Source organism: Aotus nancymaae, unplaced genomic scaffold (genome assembly GCF_030222135.1).
Source record: "Aotus nancymaae isolate 86718 unplaced genomic scaffold, 86718_ANA_hifiasm-v0.15.2.pri h1tg000021l, whole genome shotgun sequence".
Lineage (NCBI taxonomy): Eukaryota > Metazoa > Chordata > Mammalia > Primates > Aotidae > Aotus > Aotus nancymaae.
The window spans coordinates 28757716-28766886 of NW_026988433.1; the positions used below are offsets into that span (position 1 = coordinate 28757716).

Below are 9171 nucleotides of genomic sequence, written 5' to 3' on the forward strand. Positions count from 1 at the left end.
GAAGTTTGTGTCGTCACTTGGTAGAAGTGGGAGGGGGGGTCTCAACATGACTCTACAACCAGTAAAATTCTACTAACACCAGCACCAAATACATTTATTTGCAGTTCTAACAATCTAAGACTCTTTTAAAACTTGGTAGTCCTATCCCCTTACTTCCTTCTAACATAGGCCAGAGAACCTGTCACTTCCCTCAACTTCAAAGCAGTCCTCCAGTTTTTCTCAGGCCTCAACTTTTTTTTTTTTTTTTTTTTTTTGAGACAGAGTCTTGCTCTGTCGCTAGGCTGGAGTGCAGTGGCGTGATCTTAGCTCACTCCAATCACAAGCAATCTTCACCTCCTAGGTTCAAGAGATTCCCCTGCCTCAGCCTCCCAAGTAGCTGTGACTATAGGCACGTGCTACTATGCCCAGCTAATTTTTTGTATTTTAGTAGAGAGAGTTTTCACCAGGTTGGCCAGGATGGTCTCCATCTCCTGACCTTGTGATCTATCCACATCGGCCTCCCAAAGTGCTGGGATGACAGGCGTTAGTCACCAGCCCCGCTAGGCCTCAACTTTATTTATTTATTTATTTATTTTATTTATTTATTTTTTTGAGACGTAGTTTCGCTCTTGTTACCCAGGCTGGAGTACAATGGCACGATGTCGGCTCACTGCAACCTCCGCCTCCTGGGTTCAAGCAATTCTCCTGCCTCAGCCTCCCAAGTAGCTGGGACTAGAGGTGCGCGCCACCATGTCCAGATCATTTTTGTATTTTTAGTAGAGACGGGGTTTCACCTTGTTGACCAGGATGGTCTCGATCTCTTGACCTCGTGATCCACCCGCCTCAGCCTCCCAAAGTGCTGGGATTATAGGCGTGAGCCACTGCGCCCGGCGCCTCAACTTTAATGAAGCCAAAAGTAGATAAATTACTATGCCTCCAAAAAAGAAGGGATTTTTTTCAGAGGAAAAAAACAAAACAAATTGTGTTTTCTGTCAAGTTCTGGTAGCCTCTGAAGTAAACAGTAGTTAAGAAAGGGGATGGGGCCGAGCGCAGTGGCTCACACCTGTAATCCAAGCACTTTGGAGGCCAAGGCGGGCGGATCACCTGAGGTCGGAGTTCAAGACCAGCCTGACCAACATGGTGAAACCCCATCTTAAAAAAAAAAAAAGGAAAGAAACAAAGGGGATGGATGGAGAGTTATTCAGTTACCACTCATTTCCTGATGTCTATTCAGTTCAGATTCTGATTTCCGGAAATTTTATAGGTTAGAACTGAAAGGGGACCTGGCTGGGTGCGGTGGCTCATGCCTTTGCGAGGCCAAAGCAGGCAGATCGCTTAAGCTCACGAATTCGATACCAGCCTGGGCAACATGGTGAAACCCCCCTCTATACAAAAAACACAAAAGTAAGCTGGTTGTGGTGGTGTGCACCTGTAGTCCCAGCTACTTGGGAGGTGAGAAGACGGCTTAAGACCAGAAGGTAGAGGTTGCAATGAGTGGAGATCGCACCACTGCACTCCAGCCTAGGTGACAGAGCCAGACCTTGTCTCAAAAAATGAAAGGAGGCCAGGCGCAGTGGCTCATGCCTGTAATCCCAGCACTTTGGGAGACCAAGGTGGGTGAGTCACCTGTGGTCAGGAGTTCGAGACCAGCCTGGCCAACATGGTAAAACCGTCTCTACTAAAAAAAAAATACAAAATTAGCCAGGTGTGGTGGGGCATGCCTGTAATCTCAGCTACTTGGGAGGCTGAGGCAGGAGAATCACTTAAAACCAGGAGGTAGAGTTTGCAGTGAGCTAGAAACTGTGCCACTACACTCTCAGCCTGGGCAACAAGAGCGAAACTCCATCTCAAAAAAAATAAAGGCAGCTTCCTACCTCCTTCCAGAGTCTAGATCAAAAAAAACTTAGGTAAAGCCTGAGCATTCATGTTTAACGAGTACTCCAGGAGATTCTGAGCAGGTGGTCTGGAGACTACACTTTCATGGAACACTCTTCTGGAAAACCTTCATCCTTTAACAAGGGAGTCACCTAGGCTCACCAATTTCTTCCAGCAGGATTCTTTCTCCCTTGTCTTCTACACTCACTGTGAAAGCAAGGTAGGTTTTGCTGCTGCTGTTTATTCAGGGAAAAGGGGATGAGGAAGAAACAATATTAAAAAAAAAAAAGGAAAAGTGGACATTTTGAAGAGCTCCCTCCATTGTTTATGTTGCAATTGAAGTATGAAATCTTAACCTTCTTTTTAAAGGTGTGGACTTTAGGACTATAAGCACGGAATTCTCCACTAAATAAATGCCTTTCTCCACTGAAACCCAAGGCTCCCTTAAGATTTTCAACCCCCTCAAAAAAAGAAAAAATGCTAAAGCTTGTTTATGACAAAGAATTTAAAAAAAAAAAAAAAAGATTTTCAAAACCCACCATTTGGCCCCAAATATGGGCAATAACTGGCTGAAAGTTCACAGACCTTTCAAACCTGTAGTCCTTACCTTGCTGTTTCTCTTCTTTCATTTCTTAGCAGTTATTAAAAGTGCTAAGCACTCATTAAAAAAATAAATCAATCAAATGACACAAAGTAGAATAAGTCTACTTAAGAAATATGCTAAATGATTTAAAGTGTTCTTGGTGGTACGCTTTACATTCATGGCACTGTACCTCACTAAATGTCTGAAATTTACTATGATCATATGGAATCAGAAACATCTGATCAGGCCGGCACACACAGTGGCTCACACCTGCAGCTCCAGCACTTTGGGAGGCCCAGGTGAGATTATCACTTGAGCCCAGGAGTTCAAGACCATCCTGGATAATATGGTGAGAACCCTCCACCACCTCTAAAGAAAAGTAAGTTTTTAATTAAAAAAAAAAATCAGAACATCAGACCAAATCAATTAAGTGAATGCCAAAGCTTATAAACAGAACGACTCTTTTTTTTTTATTATTTTGAGACAGAGTCTTGCTTTGTCGCCCAAACTGGAGTGTAGTGGCGTGATCTCAGCTCACTGCAAACTCCACTGCCCCAGGGTTCAAATGATTCTCCTGCCTCGGCCTCCCAAGTAGCTGGGATTACAGGCGTGCACCACCATGCCAGGCTAATTTTGATATTTTTAGTAGAGATGAGGTTTCACCATGTTGGCCAGGCTGGTCTCGAACTCCTGACCTCAGGTGATCTGCCCACTTCAGCCTCCCAAAGTGCTGGGATTACAGGCGTGAGCCACCTCGCCTGGCCCAGAATGACTCTTTTTACTCCCACTGCCATTAAAACCAGGAGCATCAGTAGGATGCCGTAAAGATCAAATTACAATATAACTTTGTAAATGTAAACACAGCAGAGGTGAAGAGAACAGAATAATCAGACAGGAAGACATATAGACATACATATATATATATATATATATATATTTTGATACAAGGTCTCATTCTGTCACCTAGACCAGAGTGCAGTGGCGCAATCTCAGCTCACTGCAACCTCCACCTCCCAGGTTCAAGCGATTCTCCAGCCTCTGCCTCAGTCCCAGAGTAGCTGAGACCACAGGCATATGCCACCACGCCCCAGCTAATTTTTGTATTTTTAGTAGAGATGGGGTTTCACCATGTTCCCGGGCTGGTCTAGAACTCCTGAACTCAAAGATCCACTTGCCTTGGCCTCCCAAAGTGCTGGGATTACAGGTGCGAGCCACTGTGCCCGGCCAACAAGGAATATTAATATAATAGATCGTTGTCTCATTCTACCTGCAAACTAAAGATCTGGGTAACACAATATATTTTAACTAATGGGAAAAGCCTCTGTATTTCCATTAATTTGTTTCCATTAATTTGCTGTGTTTGAAGCCTAGATCCATTCCCTATAACTATGTCAAAAATAAATAAAATACTTTTAGAAGACAAAGTAAAAAATGCAAATTCAAATTATTAGTATTTTTCCTAAGGCTGCAACACATCTAAATATATTTTTACATTTAATGCAGGCCTCAAGTATTTTTACATTTACTTCTAAGAATGCAATGTTTTCATTTCTTAAAAATTACAGAGATATAGGCCAGGCGCAGTGGCTCACGCCTTTAATCCCAGCACTTCGGGAGGCTGAGGTAGGCAGATCACCTGCGGTCAGGAGTTCGAGACCAGCCTGACCAACATGGAGAAAACCCGCCTCTACTAAAAATACAAAATTAGCTGGGCATGGTGGCGTATACCTGTAATCCCAGCTACTTGGGAGGCTGAGGCAGGAGAATCGCTTGAACCCGCGAGGCAGAGGTTGCGATGGGCCGAGATGGTGCCCAGCCGACATGGCGCCATTGCACTCTAGCCAGGGGAACAAGAATGAAACTCCGTCTCAAAAAAAAAATAATAATTACATAGATATAAATGGATAAGGGCAAAAATCAGATGGATCCTGGTGATGGCATTAGGGGAGGTTTTCTAAGGTGGTAATCTACCACAGGTGATAACAGAATATCACCCAGGTGTCCTGTTCCCTTAAACATGCACCCAGCCTCCAAGCATTTTTCCAACATTGGAGGCTATAAATCCCTCAAGTGGCTGTAACTCCTCAGTGGCGTAGGTCTAAGGAAGGATCTCCACGGTGTTTGCTACCAGCCAAAGGGAAAAGTTCTTCCTTTCCCTTCACCCAACTGTTAACTCTGGGCTAACAAACAGACATCTGAAGGAAAACGAAGTCACCCCAAGAGATTTCTGGTTGGTCTCCTCAGAGCCTGGGGTTTCCGGGTCCCCCTACCCCTGAGAGAATTAAGAGGAAGATTCCGGGCCGCCGTGATGACAAAGATAAGCATTTCCTGATCCCCTTTTCTCAGGACTTCCCTAAACAACATTTAGCAGATTACATTGCTGCCAAAAAAAATTATTTACAACTGGGAGGGAAAGAAGGGGAAATAGGAAAAAAATGACATTTTTTAAAAGCTATTTTAAAAGATAAAAATAGAAATTTCAAGTTTCCCAGGATGTGAAATTTGTCCGTCTGATCAACTTCGATTAACACATGCGCTAGCCCATGAGCGTTTCTTCGTCATTTTCCAGCGCTGCGCCCCGTTTGGAGGGTCACATCCACGCTGCAAGCTGTGACCGCGCTGAGCTCCAAGAGCCCATCCCCCATTTAAAAAGACACGTTACTCTCTCCTACCTTCAAGGTTGGACCATGGCCGCCTATCTTTCTCTGTTTCACAAACACAACGGGCAGGTCGGTTTCCGCGGCCAATTCCGAGAGCGCTCCTTCCAGGGCCCGACCGTCCTCTGTGGCACAAAAGCAGAGCGGAGCGTGTGAGGTTCTCCTCCCCCGCGGCCCGGCGGGAACTGCACCGGGGGCGGGGCTTCCGTCCCTGCCCTGCCAGCACCGATTGCCCTCGGGTGGCTCCCTTGCAAGTTAGCATGACTTGCTGCAATTCTGACAAAGGCTAAAACTCACAATAAAGCTTGGACTCTGACCCCGGCAAATCTGCACACTAGCTGAAAACATGGCCTCAAGGCTAGATATAAATGTCTGAGTTCCGGTCAGGGTTAAATCATTGCATGGCACGCTAAAATTAAACGTCCTACTTTCCGGTAAATCCCAAATTCAGAAAAACTTCAATTAAGAAGCTTAATACACATTAATCTCAACTTTCACAAAACACCTTCCAATTTGATCTTGCTTTGAACTCTGCATCTATACTGATTGCCAAAATCCAACTTCAATGTTTCCTTGAAATTTGAAACCGTGGAGCAAAATAAAGAACACTCTGCCTACCTGGTGCTTTCTTAAAAAGAATCCTGAAGCAATACGCAACGCTACAGATAGGAACAAAAGGTAAAATTTCACAAAGGGTTGAACTCGGTGGAGAATACAGATTCCAGTTACGCTGACATGAGGCCCATTCATGAGACATAAATTACACCAACACTCAAAAGTATAGCTGCTTAATGGTAATAATAGTAGCCAACATGTCTATACTGGTTCACACATATTTACATTTCAACTTTACAACCACTCTAGAAGTAGGTATTACCAGGCCAAACGTACAGAAGGGGAAACAGGTACAGAAAAGCTCAGAAACTTGTCCAAGCCCAAGGAGCTACTCAACAGCAGAGGCAGGATTCAAACCCAGGCAGTGTGTACGCTCTTAATCACTATCCTGTACTGCCTGAGACAGTGAGGAAGCTCTGGGGTCGTCGTCGTCGTCGCCGCCCCATTTAATAGTCTGTGTCCAGCTGGACATGCCACTTGATCCTTCTGAGCCTTGCTTTCCCCACTTGTAAAACGTTGAGACCCCAAGTGTTCTGCCAATCTCTCAGGATTTCTGAGGATTAAATGCTGTGAAAATTCCTGGAGAAGCATTCCATAGTTACACTTTCTTAATGCTGTCAAGGACCTGTCAATCCACCCATCACGTTGTCGTCTGCATTTCAACAGTCTCTGTAAGAAACGATGCAATAACCATTTTCTCCTCTGTCTGCAAACTGTCTCTACAAAGAGCAAGAGGAAGGAAACCGCCAGCCGACAGGGGCCAGTCTCACCTACCACATGTTGACGCTTTGTGTGACCGGGTGGAAACCGCAAACGCCACGAACCTGCCTGGGTTTGGAAAAGCCTCCCTGCCAGCTCGCACTCGCCTTAAAATATAATCTCTCCTTCCCCGGGACACATACTACTCCCCTCAGGCGCAATGTTTTCATCCCCGCCGGCAGGCCATCCCCCGCGCGATCCCATCCCCGGGCTTTCGGCTTTGTCTGGTTTCACCCAACGCAGAGCTTACAAGAATTAGAGAATGATGAAGACATCAGGCTCCTTCAGGACTCTTTCCACTCCGCTGCAAATGCCAGACTGAAGGAAACTGGGGTGAAAGGGATGCTGGTTCCTAAAGACTACCAGAAGCCACGCCCTGCGCCGAGAGGGCGGGCAAACTGCCAGAGTCAGAATGACAAAGCAGAAATCCACTCCTCGTGCAGCCCTGGCAACCTATGCTAATTGGCTTAGCAAACTGAGAGCTCCTAATTGGGTGACACCACATCCTCTGCCTGCTCATAGCCGCCCAAACCTAAGAACAGAGCAAAAACAATTTAAGGCAACTCTGGAACCAAATTTAGAATAAGTGTGTTTTTACTGAAGAAACTAGAATATGCCCTAAGGCAGTAACTCCAGAACTTTGCTACCTGTTATCATCACGTGATGACCTTTAGAATCCTGGTGCGGGCTCCCACCCCTAGACATTCTGATGTTATTGATATGGAGTGTGACCTGAGCCTCTGCGTTTAAAAAAAAAAAAAAAAAAAAAAAACACCTCCAAAGGTGATAGGAGTTGGCAGCAAAGTTTGGGACCCACTGCCCTGAGGTCATGGATTAGTCAGTTTGGCAATTCCCTAAAGGAAGTTATTAGGCTTTTTAAAAGAAACGTCTAGTTCATCCTGACTAATCCTGAAAAGAAATGACAAATTCTCAGGAAAACACCTAACTTCCCCTGAGAGCACCTCTTCCTTATCAGATTCTGAGTTTAGTTTTTATTGTTTGTTTTAAGGAAAACTGAGAGTGTCCTTCAACTCCAGCCACGCCCAGCCACCTGCAGCTGCTAAGGTGAGCCTGCTCTCTCATGCTTCCCTGCTCTTAACGCATGTTCTTACTCAGCACTGCACACTAGCAGGCTATGAATATTTGCTGAATAAATAATGAATGAATGAATGAATGAATGAATGAATGACTCTCTCACTTCTTTGGATAATGCCAGATTGAAGCACTCTCAGGTGAGAGCACTACAGGCTCCTAAAAGCTAGCAGAAGCCACACTTCCGCTAAACAAAGAGCCACTGCTAGGTACTTCCAGGCCCTTCCATGGTGAAATTCAGAGGCTTGGTTTAGCCTCTTCACCCTCTAAATGGACACACACACTACACACACTAACTTGACACTTCCCCTGTATGGTGATTATTGACTTGAATGTTTCACCTGATTCTGGGGTCCCTAGAACAGATGATGGATCTAGTACATGGATGTTCAGGAAACAATGTGATTTAAGGAGAAAAGAAGGAAAAACATGAAAAGAAAGCTGGGACTAAGAGAGACTACAAAACATTATTTTGGCTCCCATGCCAAGCTCTGTATTAACCATTTTATATGTCTTTATCTCATTTAATCTACACAATGACCATGAACTGGGGTCATAAACTCCTCATTCTTAGAAATATATCAAAAATACACCTGATTTCCGGCCGGGCACAGTGGCTCACACCTGTAATCCCAGCACTTTGGGAGGCCAAGGCGAGCGGATCATGAGGTCAAGAGAGCGAGACCATCCTGGCCAACATGGTGAAACCCCGTCTCTACTAGAAAACACAAAAAAAATTAGCTGGGCATGGTGGCCTGTAGTCCCAGCTACTTGGGAGGCTGAGGCAGGAGCATTGCCTGAACCCAGGAGGCGGAGGTTGCAGTGAGCCAAGCTCATGCCACTGCACTCCAGCCTGGCGCCTAGCAACAGAGCAAGACTCTGTCTCAAAAAAAAAAACGAAACACCGTATTTCAAAAGCATGACTTAGGACACAGAAGGATCATTTAACTTGAAATAATGTACTAAAAGCAAGTAATAAGGATTGATTTTAAGAGCCTTGCCATTGAAAGCATCTTATATAGCCAGCTCAGAGTAATTATAGCATTTCAGAAAAGGCTAGATAAATAAATGTTAACAGCATTCCAGAAAAGGCTAGATAAGGCATTTTAACTTCACATTGTTCCTAAGTGAGCAAATTATAGCCCAAACACCCGGAGTAGCATCATGTAATTATTTTTCTTTAAGTTAAAAACCATTTTAAAACCATCTTCTTTTCTTTTAAATACTTCTTGCTGCTATAAGGGCCCGGATGCCTTACCTTGTCATGAATTCTAGAGAAAAAACTCCTTAGTTCTATTTAGTTGCTGGTTAACGGAAGAAGAACCTCATCTTCTTCCACCATTTCTCATCATGCAGCTATTTATTTATTTATTTACTTACTTACTTATCCACAGTCTCTTGCTCTGTCACCCAGCCTGAAGTATGTACAGTGGCGCATCTGAGCTCACTACAACCTCTGCCTCCCTGGTTCCAGCAATTCTCATGCCTCAGCCTTTCAAGTAGCTGGGACTACAGGCGTGCACTACCATATCCGGCTAATTTTTTGTATTTTTAGTAGAAATGGGGTTTCACCATGTTGGCCAGGCTGGTCGAACTCCTGGGCTCAAGTGA

General features: G+C 44.7%; 1 protein-coding gene across 1 annotated transcript in view; it reads right to left on the reverse strand.

The window, feature by feature from the left end:
- Window positions 1–6841, reverse strand: part of TXNRD1 (thioredoxin reductase 1) — a 61070-nt gene extending 54229 nt beyond the window's left edge. The window contains exons 1-2 of the mRNA XM_064379903.1: window positions 6719–6841; window positions 5110–5219 (exon numbers count right to left, since the gene is read on the reverse strand). The gene's annotated coding sequence lies outside the window, so the exon portion shown is untranslated. The remainder of the gene's footprint in view (window positions 1–5109; window positions 5220–6718) is intronic.
- Window positions 6842–9171: the final 2330 nt, after the last annotated feature.